This window comes from Pogona vitticeps, chromosome 3 (genome assembly GCF_051106095.1).
Source record: "Pogona vitticeps strain Pit_001003342236 chromosome 3, PviZW2.1, whole genome shotgun sequence".
In the NCBI taxonomy this organism is placed as follows: Eukaryota; Metazoa; Chordata; class Lepidosauria; order Squamata; family Agamidae; genus Pogona; species Pogona vitticeps.
The window spans coordinates 136,752,015-136,761,042 of NC_135785.1; the positions used below are offsets into that span (position 1 = coordinate 136,752,015).

The following is a 9,028-nucleotide window of genomic DNA, read 5'->3' on the forward strand; positions in this document are numbered from 1 at the left end:
TTTTAAAAAACTAGCTTGTGTTAATGACTGCTCTAATGCTTTCTTTTACACCTACATTATAGATGTATAAAATCAACACAACTGCATGCAAAGAAGAATAAAAATTTAAATGGTGTTGTGTCAGAAAGCAAGGCAAATAATAATATGAACTGATGGTTACAAATACTTGGCTGCAACACAAACATGATTGTTGAATCCCTATAGATTTTCATTCAGCTGTCTGAATCAGCTAAGATGCAAAATCACAGCAGTAGACTTTAATTGCTTCCTCCAAATCTGCCAGATGAAGGAGGCTGGCATGTGATTTTTTTCTGAAATCATGGGACTCCCCTACTGTTAGGACAATAGTTCTAGTGCCAACCTGCCATCCTGAAAGCACTGACAGCATTGCTCAGCAGTGTTTCTGCTGTTGAGGGAGGTCAGCAAGCATGATTTGAGGAAGGAAGCAAAATGAAAGTCAAGCTTAATCTGCTTTTTTACAGTTAAGAAAAGAAAATACACTTCCAGATGAAGAAGAAACTAGCTGTGATATGTTACATGGAGAGGAGGAGATTGCAAAGTATTCATCCTTGGAGTTTGTATTATATATGCTTCTTTCTTTCCTTTCCTTTTCTGAAGAGAAAACCATAGGGGTACATGAATATTATAAAACAATTTAGATAGCTTAGAGTGGTTCTTAACCTTTTTGAAAGAAACGCCCCCTTGACCCATTGAGGAAGTTATCATCGCCCCCCTCCCCGCAGTGATGATTTATTTATTTATTTATTTATTTATTTATTTATTTATTTATTTATTTATTTATTTATTTATTTATTTATTTATTTATTTATTACACTTAAATCCAATGACCCCTGAAAACAAAATTAAATTCCAAGAAAATGAAATGCCCCCCAAAAAGTAACATTTAATGATTTAGTTGCAAGTGAATTTTAAGACTCAAAAAGAAATATAAAAAGGGCATAAAAACAAATGCAGGAACTAAAAATTTCAAGACAAAAAGTCTGAAACTAAATTAAAATTGAAGGAAAATATATATTCATGCACACTGTAAAAAGGCTGCAGCCATCTTCATAGGTTTGGCTTGCTCCAGCGCCCCCCTACCACCCCCCTTCTGCTCCAGCGCCCCCACGCCGCTCCTTTTCATTCTACCGCCCCCCTGAAAAATGAAATCGCCCCCTGGGGGGCATTATCGCCCACGTTAAGAACCACTGGCTTAGAACATATAACATTTAAAAATATAAACCTTTACAAACATATTAAAAAGCAATTAAAATCATTTAAACCATGTGTATTCCAAAGAACAGGTTTTCCCACCATGATTCTTAAATCCAAAAGTCTCTGATGAACAGTCATGTTTTAATTTGGCACCAAAATTAAATCAATATTGACCACCAAGATTAGCTATGCAGTAGAGATTTTACTTCTGAGAAGGAATGATAGTAACATTCAAAATGTTGTTGTATTTTAAAACATACGATGAAGCACTTTACTTCCAATATTTGGATGCATGCAAAGAGGGGAACAGGATAGCAATGAAATCAAAACAGAAATAGACCACAGTCGCTGTCAACAGATGAGATAGGGAACTGTGTATAATAATAATAATAATAATAATAATAATAATAATAATAATAATAATAATAATAATAATAATAATAATAATAATAATAATAATAATAATAATAATAATAATAATAAACCTGTCTTCTTTCCCCTGCAAAAGGTAGAAAAAACCCAGATCCAGAAAATAGAATTGTGGCGTCCGCCTAGGTCATGAATATTAACGTGCTATCCACATGAACCAATGAGAATGCTGGAGAGGTGGTGTCACAAGATATAAGGCTCTCTGCAGGAGGAGGAGGGGGTAGATTGAGAGTTTTAGATTTGAGGATTAGTGGTTTTGGAGTTTGGTGGAGAGAGAGAGAGAGAGAGAGAGGTTTGCGGTTGAGAGTGGATGAAGTAGGATGTTTTGTTAAGAGTTAAAGACATTGATTGTACCTTTATCACCTGCAATAATAAACAACTTTTATTTGGTTCTATTTAAAATGACACATGGCCTGGACCTCTATTATTAATAATACATAATATTGATGTAGTAAGGATGCGGTGGCGCTGTGGATTAAACTGCAAAGCCTTTGGACTGCAAGACTGAAAGATCAGCAGTTCGAATCAACGCAACAGGGTGAGCTCCTGTCGCTTGTCCCAGCTCCTGCCAACCTAGCACTTTGAAGCATGTAAAATAAGGGTAGATAAATAGGGACCACCTCGGTGGGAAGGTAACAGCATTCTGTGTCTAGTCACACTGGCCACATGGCCATGGAACACTGTCTGTGGGCAAACACTGGCTCTATGGCTTGAAAACGGGGATGAGCACCACCCCCTAGAGTCAGACACAACAGGACATTTGTCAAGGGGGGCAGCAACACGACACATAGCTTGTGCACTTTATTTGGTGAAACAACCAAGAGACAGGTGGGAACGTGACAAGAATCTTGGCTGAGAAGTCTTGTAGCACCTTTAAGATTAACTTTTTAAAAAATTCATAGGCTTTCATGTATCCAAGCATAATTCTTCAGATGAACGGAGTGGCTGTTCTCTGGGGAGAGTTTAAAACTGTTGGCAATGAGGGTGTGTCAGAGGACAACAATTGAGTGTGATGGTTGTCGGTGGAGACAATATTTAACAGATTTTATTTATTTATTTATTTATTTATTTATTTATTTATTTATTTATTTATTTAATTTGACTTGTATGCCACCCTGCAAGGGTCTCTGGGTGGCTTCCAAAATCAATTAAAACAGTTCAGTTAAAACAAACACACTAAAAAACAATATGGTTACATCTATACTCTACAAAAGCAAAAATAAAACAGAAACAAAAACAATCTACAAAAACAATCTAGATCCATAATTTTAAGTTAAACTTAAAAACCTTCATTAAAAAACTTCAATTAAAAAACTTCCAGAACAGGAAGGTTTTAACCTGGTGCCGAAATGTCAGTAATATTGGTGCCAGTCAGATGTCATTTGGGAGGGCATTCCAAAGATTGTGGGCAGCTGCTGAAAAGTCCCTCTGCCTACAGGCCATCCCTCTCACCTCACTGAGGGATGGTTCTGTCAGGAGGGCCTTGTGGCTAGATCTTGGTTGCCAGGTAGATTCATATGGAAAGAGGTGGTGATTGATGACTGGACAGCTCAGTAAGGCTGAGACTACGTGATCAAATATCTCAGATTTGCTGTAGTCATATTATGAGTCAATTAATTTTTTTCTCATTCCATGATGCAAAGGCCACTTCAAATCAGCCTGGCTGTTTTTTTTTTCTTCCCAAAGCAGCTTTTTTCCTCTACCACTGGAGGCCTCTACTTCTTTCAAACCAGAATAATTCAAATTGATTTTTCCCATGTGATCCGTTGATTCATTCTTGTAAAAACAAGGAGGCATGGCTCTGGGTGGTTTTTTGTGATATAGGCATCTGGCAAATGATGTTGAGGACCATGGAAACACCCATCCCGACATACCTGCTCAGTAGTTGAAAGAAAAAAAATAAGTAACAGCAGTCCTTGTGCTCCTCCTGGTCAAACATAAGAAAGAAGTCCAAATGCGCATACAGAAGTTTTGCTGAGTGTGTGTCCTGAATGTTGGTCAAAGAAATGAGGTAAGACATTTGATTTACAAATGAGATTAAGTGAAGCTTCCACACTCATCAGGTGAAAAAGGGAACTCAAAGTTAGAGCTATCTCCCTCCCAATGGAAAAATCTCAAATCCTGCACACAGCTGATTTCTAAAGTATACAAGTAATAACAACAACACAGCAAGGTATGTTTCTTCTGTTTGAGAACTATTGTGAGACAGCCAAGAAGTCCCATGAGGTCTTGGAGATATTTTTCACAAAAGAACTCTGGGAAGATGGAGGTGATTCCCTCACCTCATTTGACAGAACCGGAAACTAGGAGATCCACACTTTCACACACACGTTCAGTCTTAAGTGTAATGAAGGCTCAGTGTGACCACCTAAAAGCAAAACCCCAATAAATTTCTAGAATGTCACCTTTCTAATAAGCAATATACTACCCCCCCTTGCTATGCCTAGACATGTACTGTAATTGTTGCTAGGTTGGGTGAAAGAGGAATACATACAATCTGGTGAAATTGATTTGAGCATCCCCAGGGCTCAGCAAGTTTCCACAAGACATTTTGGCTTTCATTGAGTCTTCAGCTGTCAACCCCCTTCCATTTGGACACTTCCTTCTTTTACTACAGCAAGTGGCACTAATTTCCAGCATTTTAACCCCCCAAATGTCAGAGCAAACAACAGTGATTTGTAGAGGTGTCCTAACCAACCCAAGCATGATTGAATGTTACTTGAACTGTTCTATCTTGGCTCCACAAGCAAACAAACAAACAAAATGTTTCATATTAGCAATTTCCCCCAAAGTTGGAGCATATCCTTGGCACCATACTTTGGGGGTTCTTTAAGCAAAGCAGTGACTTTGGTACAGTCTCTTAATAGTTGTTTGTTACATGGCCTCTTAAAAAGAATTGCAAACTGAATACTATGCTAAAATATGCATTAATCATTAATTCTAACAATGGGGGAGGGGTACTTACAGGAGCAAGATGAATGTGTTTTCTTGTTGCCAATTGTAGTGCTCCTGTTAAGAGGAGGTTGTATTCAACATATTAATGTGTTTGCCTCTCTTCTAATTTACGATTCCCTTCCCACTTTAATGAGATCTGCTCCTCAGCCCATAAAATAATTGTTATGGTAAACTGACTTTTTAAAATTAGCTACACACCAGTTGGTCCAGAAACCTATTCCTCCAGACTATTCATGCACAAAATACCTTTGTGGAAAGCCCATTCCAAGTGTGTAATGACTGGAGCAACTCCAGAAATCTGCTTGCAGACTTTCTCTGCATGACTGCCAGCAGAAAAGACCTTCCTGTTTCTTTCCTTAGCTAAGCCATGCTGTCAGAATGCCTGAGATGGTGAAATACTCATGCAGTTCTCAACCTGACAATGAGACAAACTCTTATTCCTGGTGCCATTTCAAATAAGCATAATGTGGCTTGTGAAAGAATTGGGCTCCTCCTTCCATCTTCTTCAGCACTTACATCTGAGGTTGAGAGGGGTTTTTGTGAGTAATTTAAAGGGACACAATGGGTCTGTCATTTCCAGCCTTCTTTCAGGAAACAACAGCATAATTACAGTCCAATCTGGGTCCTTCCATTTGAATTATTAGTAATATTGGCTGTTGCCATCCAGGCTGAGCCCCACTTTGACGAAGCCTTGAATAATATGGGTTTTACCACCTCAGTTCAATGAATTTGACATGTAACCAAAAAATGAATACTATGAACTGAAAATAGTAGAAGATAAAAAAGAGGAATGGAAATCTGAAGTGCACACATTCATCGGGCATTTTATTTATATGAAGTAAATAAGTAATCTCTCCCAACCTACCCCCACATGGAACTCAAGGAGGTTATGAATAAAATAAAAGGAAAGGAAATGAATACAATTAAAACAAAAAAAGACAAATTAAAATATTAGTCTGAACACATTAGTAAAGCGAAGAAAGTACCTATTCAATTTAAAAAACCCTTTTTAACTACCCAGATTAACTGCCAAGGATCTGCCTCTACTTGTTGGCCAATAGAAAGATAAACACAGGGAGGGAGAAACTTAATCTCAACTCTTTGGGGAATTCCCAGCCTGGGGTATCACAAAGGAAACAATTTCTCATGTTCTTACCAAATATGCTTCTGAAAGTGGCAGAATTAAGAGAAGTACCTTCCCAAAAGGACTCAGAGTCTGGGCAGGTTTGGGAGCAGCATCCCTTCAGACGGCCTGTATCCCAGTCATCTAGGGCTCTGTAGATCATAACCAGCACTCTGAATTGCTCCTAGAGACAAGCAGGTAGCCATTGAAGCTGTTGAAACAATAAAGTTGCACGCTCGCTGTATTCAGGTTAGCTGAGGCTGTCTTGACAAGCTGCAGTTTCCTAGCATTTCAGAAAGGCAGTCCCTATGTAAAAAGAACCTGTATTTTGCAGGAGTGAGTAAAATGATGATGTGCTGTCAATTTCACCTTATGGCTACCCTTTACAGGATTTCTCAAGTACAGAGCCTTGAAATTTTATTTACAAGCTTACACTTGTGAGTGACTGGGAGGGATTTTCCTAGACTGTGGTGATAATCCAGCATTAACTATTTTTTAATTCCAGCTTTTGAAATTCAAAGAGAGTGTCCTGTCTCTGTTGAGTGTTCTATCATTCTCTTTCCTTGCTGAGTTGGTGGCAGTTTTGTTTGTTCCTGGTGATCTGTTCTGGTGGTTGCTAGTATGTGTGCAGTAAAGAAAGAATTACACAATGGTTGTTGTCGGTTTTTCGGGCTCTTTGGCCGTGTTCTGAAGGTTGTTCTTCCTAACGTTTCGCCAGTCTCTGTGGCTTGCATCTTCAGAGGACAGCACTCTGTGCTCTGAAGATGCCGGCCACAGGGACTGGCGAAACGTTAGGAAGAACAACCTTCAGAACACAGCCAAAGAACCCGAAAAACCCACAACAACCATGAGATCCCAGCTGTGGAAGCCTTCACAAATATAAAGAATTACACAAGTCTGTAATTTCAAGCAGCTGTAAATAAAGGAGTGGACTCTGGGAAACTTGTAACCACTCTCCTCTATAGATCCCTGTGCTTCTACTGTATAGCAAAAAGAGAATGTTATCAAAACTTCAAACCTCTGAAATACAGAGTATTCAGAAGGCCTTTCCTTTCTTCTGGGGACTTTCTAATACTGTGCAGCTTATCCAAAACTACACAGTCTTGCTCTTCTTCTACAAGGCACGGTGGGAAACTGAACTACTGATCTCTGGCTCTATGGCTAGGTGCTCTGTTTCACAGAGGTATTCAGCCAGCTATGGGTAAATAGTGAATACATGCCACCACTTACTATGTACTAGTACTATTAAATAGGAATAACTTACATTAACATCATTATATCTCATCTGTTTTCCATCTTGTATTTCCTTCCTCTGCTTACCACTATCCCTTCTTTTCTGGACAGCTTCTGAGAACACTAGTATATCAGGGTTTTCATTTTAGTACAGTGGACCCTCGACTTACAGATGGCTCGACTTACAGACTTTTTGAGTTACAGACTTCTCTGGCCACAAAATTTAGGTTCGACTTGCAGCCAGAGAATCAACCTACAGACCATAAAAAAACCAAAATGGAACCAAAATGGATCAAAAATGGCCAGTTATGGCATTAATTGGTTTTCAATGCATTGAAGGTCAATGGAGACTCGACCTACAGACTTTTCGACTTACAGCCACTGTTCCAATATGGATTAATTCCGTAAGTTGAGGGTCCACTGTACAGTATTTTTAGTACAGTATTTTAATTTAGTGTTGTTTGATTTTAAATGCTTGAAATAGCTTCTGTTTCAAAATTGTTTTATACAGCTTTGTTATCCACCCTGGGATCCTGTGATATAAAGCGGGCTATAAATGCTTACATATATAAATAAAAAATAAAATAATCACTCTGCTAGAGTCGACATGAGCAGCATAGGCAACAGAGAGGAAGTCCACCAAAATCTGAGGAGTCTGACAACACCTGCTTTGCATCTCCCTCATTCCCACACCTTTGTCCTCTGGTATCATGGCTTTGGATCATGAACACTCTGGGAGAAGCTGTTCTCTGTACAGTCAACCCTCAACTTACGAACAGCCCTGGTTACAAACATTTCAACTTACGAACCGCTCCATTGGAAAAAATTGGCATCGACTTGCAAATGGAGCCTCAACCTACGAACGAGGCTCCATTCGCAAGTCGATGCCAATGGAGCGATTTGCACCTTCGGAGCTCTCAAAGGGCTTTCCCCCCGACATGGGAGGAAGCTGTTTGAGAGCTCTGAAGGCAAAAAGGCAGCCCTTTCTCCCTGCCTTTTTGCCTTTGGAGCTCTCAAGCAGCTTCCTCCGATGTCTGGGGGAAAGCCCTTTGAGAGCTCCGAAGGTGCCGATCGTGGCGGCGGAGACCCCCAGGGAGGTCTCCCATGTTGATGGGCAAGCCCTGGGAGACCTCCCTGGAGGTCCCCACCACCACGATCGGCATCTTTGGAGTTCTCAAAGGGCTTCCCCCCCCCGACATCGGAGGTGTGACCAGATGGGTATTAGCTTACTATTTGAATCACTCTGAGGATAGGTTGGTTCCCTCCTTTTGACAGCAAATACCTTGACATAATTGCTGGAATGAACTAAATCTTCCCTAAAGCATATTTTTTCACATCTTTCTGGCTCCTATCAGGAGTTTCTACTTGTTTTGTGTGTGGATAGGATCACTCTAGCTTGGACCATTTCCAGTATGTGTGTCTTCTCCTGACACCGCTGCTCCACTTGCTCCTTGTAAAAGGCCAAACCAAGTTACACACACACACACACACAGAGAGAGAGAGAGAGAGAGACAGACAGACAGACAGACAGACAGACAGACAGACAGACAGACAGACACAGACAGACACAGACACAGACACAGACACACAGACACAGACACAGACACACACACACACACACACACACACACACACACACACACATACACCAGACCTGTGAAAGAAAAGCAAACAAAACCTTTTGGGAGGGAGCTTTCCATTTGATTTTATTTTTAAGTGGTGCAGAGAATATTCAATGCCCAAAATAGATTTTTTAATTTTTTTCACTTCCTCAGCCTCTCAGTAGAGCTGAGGAAATTTTAAATTGATAGTATCCTGAAGTGATTGTCTTATTAGGCCACTTCACAATATTGACAAATTAGAGGAAGGCTGCTGCAGTCCAAATAGGGTTGCTTGAAGTCTGTATACCATTCAGATGTGAATATTGCACCAAATGCATAGCAAATCTCCTAGCAACCCTACTTAACCCACTCCAGCCCACTCTTTTTCAAATGTGTAGACAAGCCCTTATCTGCCAATGAAACAAAAAATAACAAAGGTCTTCTGACCAAAGATATCCGAATTTCTAAAAGA

General features: G+C 39.8%; 1 long non-coding RNA gene across 1 annotated transcript; it reads right to left on the bottom strand.

Moving 5' to 3' along the window:
- Positions 1-2,688: 2,688 nt before the first annotated feature.
- On the bottom strand, positions 2,689-5,877 carry LOC144588277 (uncharacterized). Its single transcript, XR_013543773.1, has 2 exons — positions 5,756-5,877; positions 2,689-3,518 (listed from the first exon to the last, which is right to left on the bottom strand). It is a non-coding gene; the product is annotated as an uncharacterized LOC144588277 (long non-coding RNA).
- Positions 5,878-9,028: the final 3,151 nt, after the last annotated feature.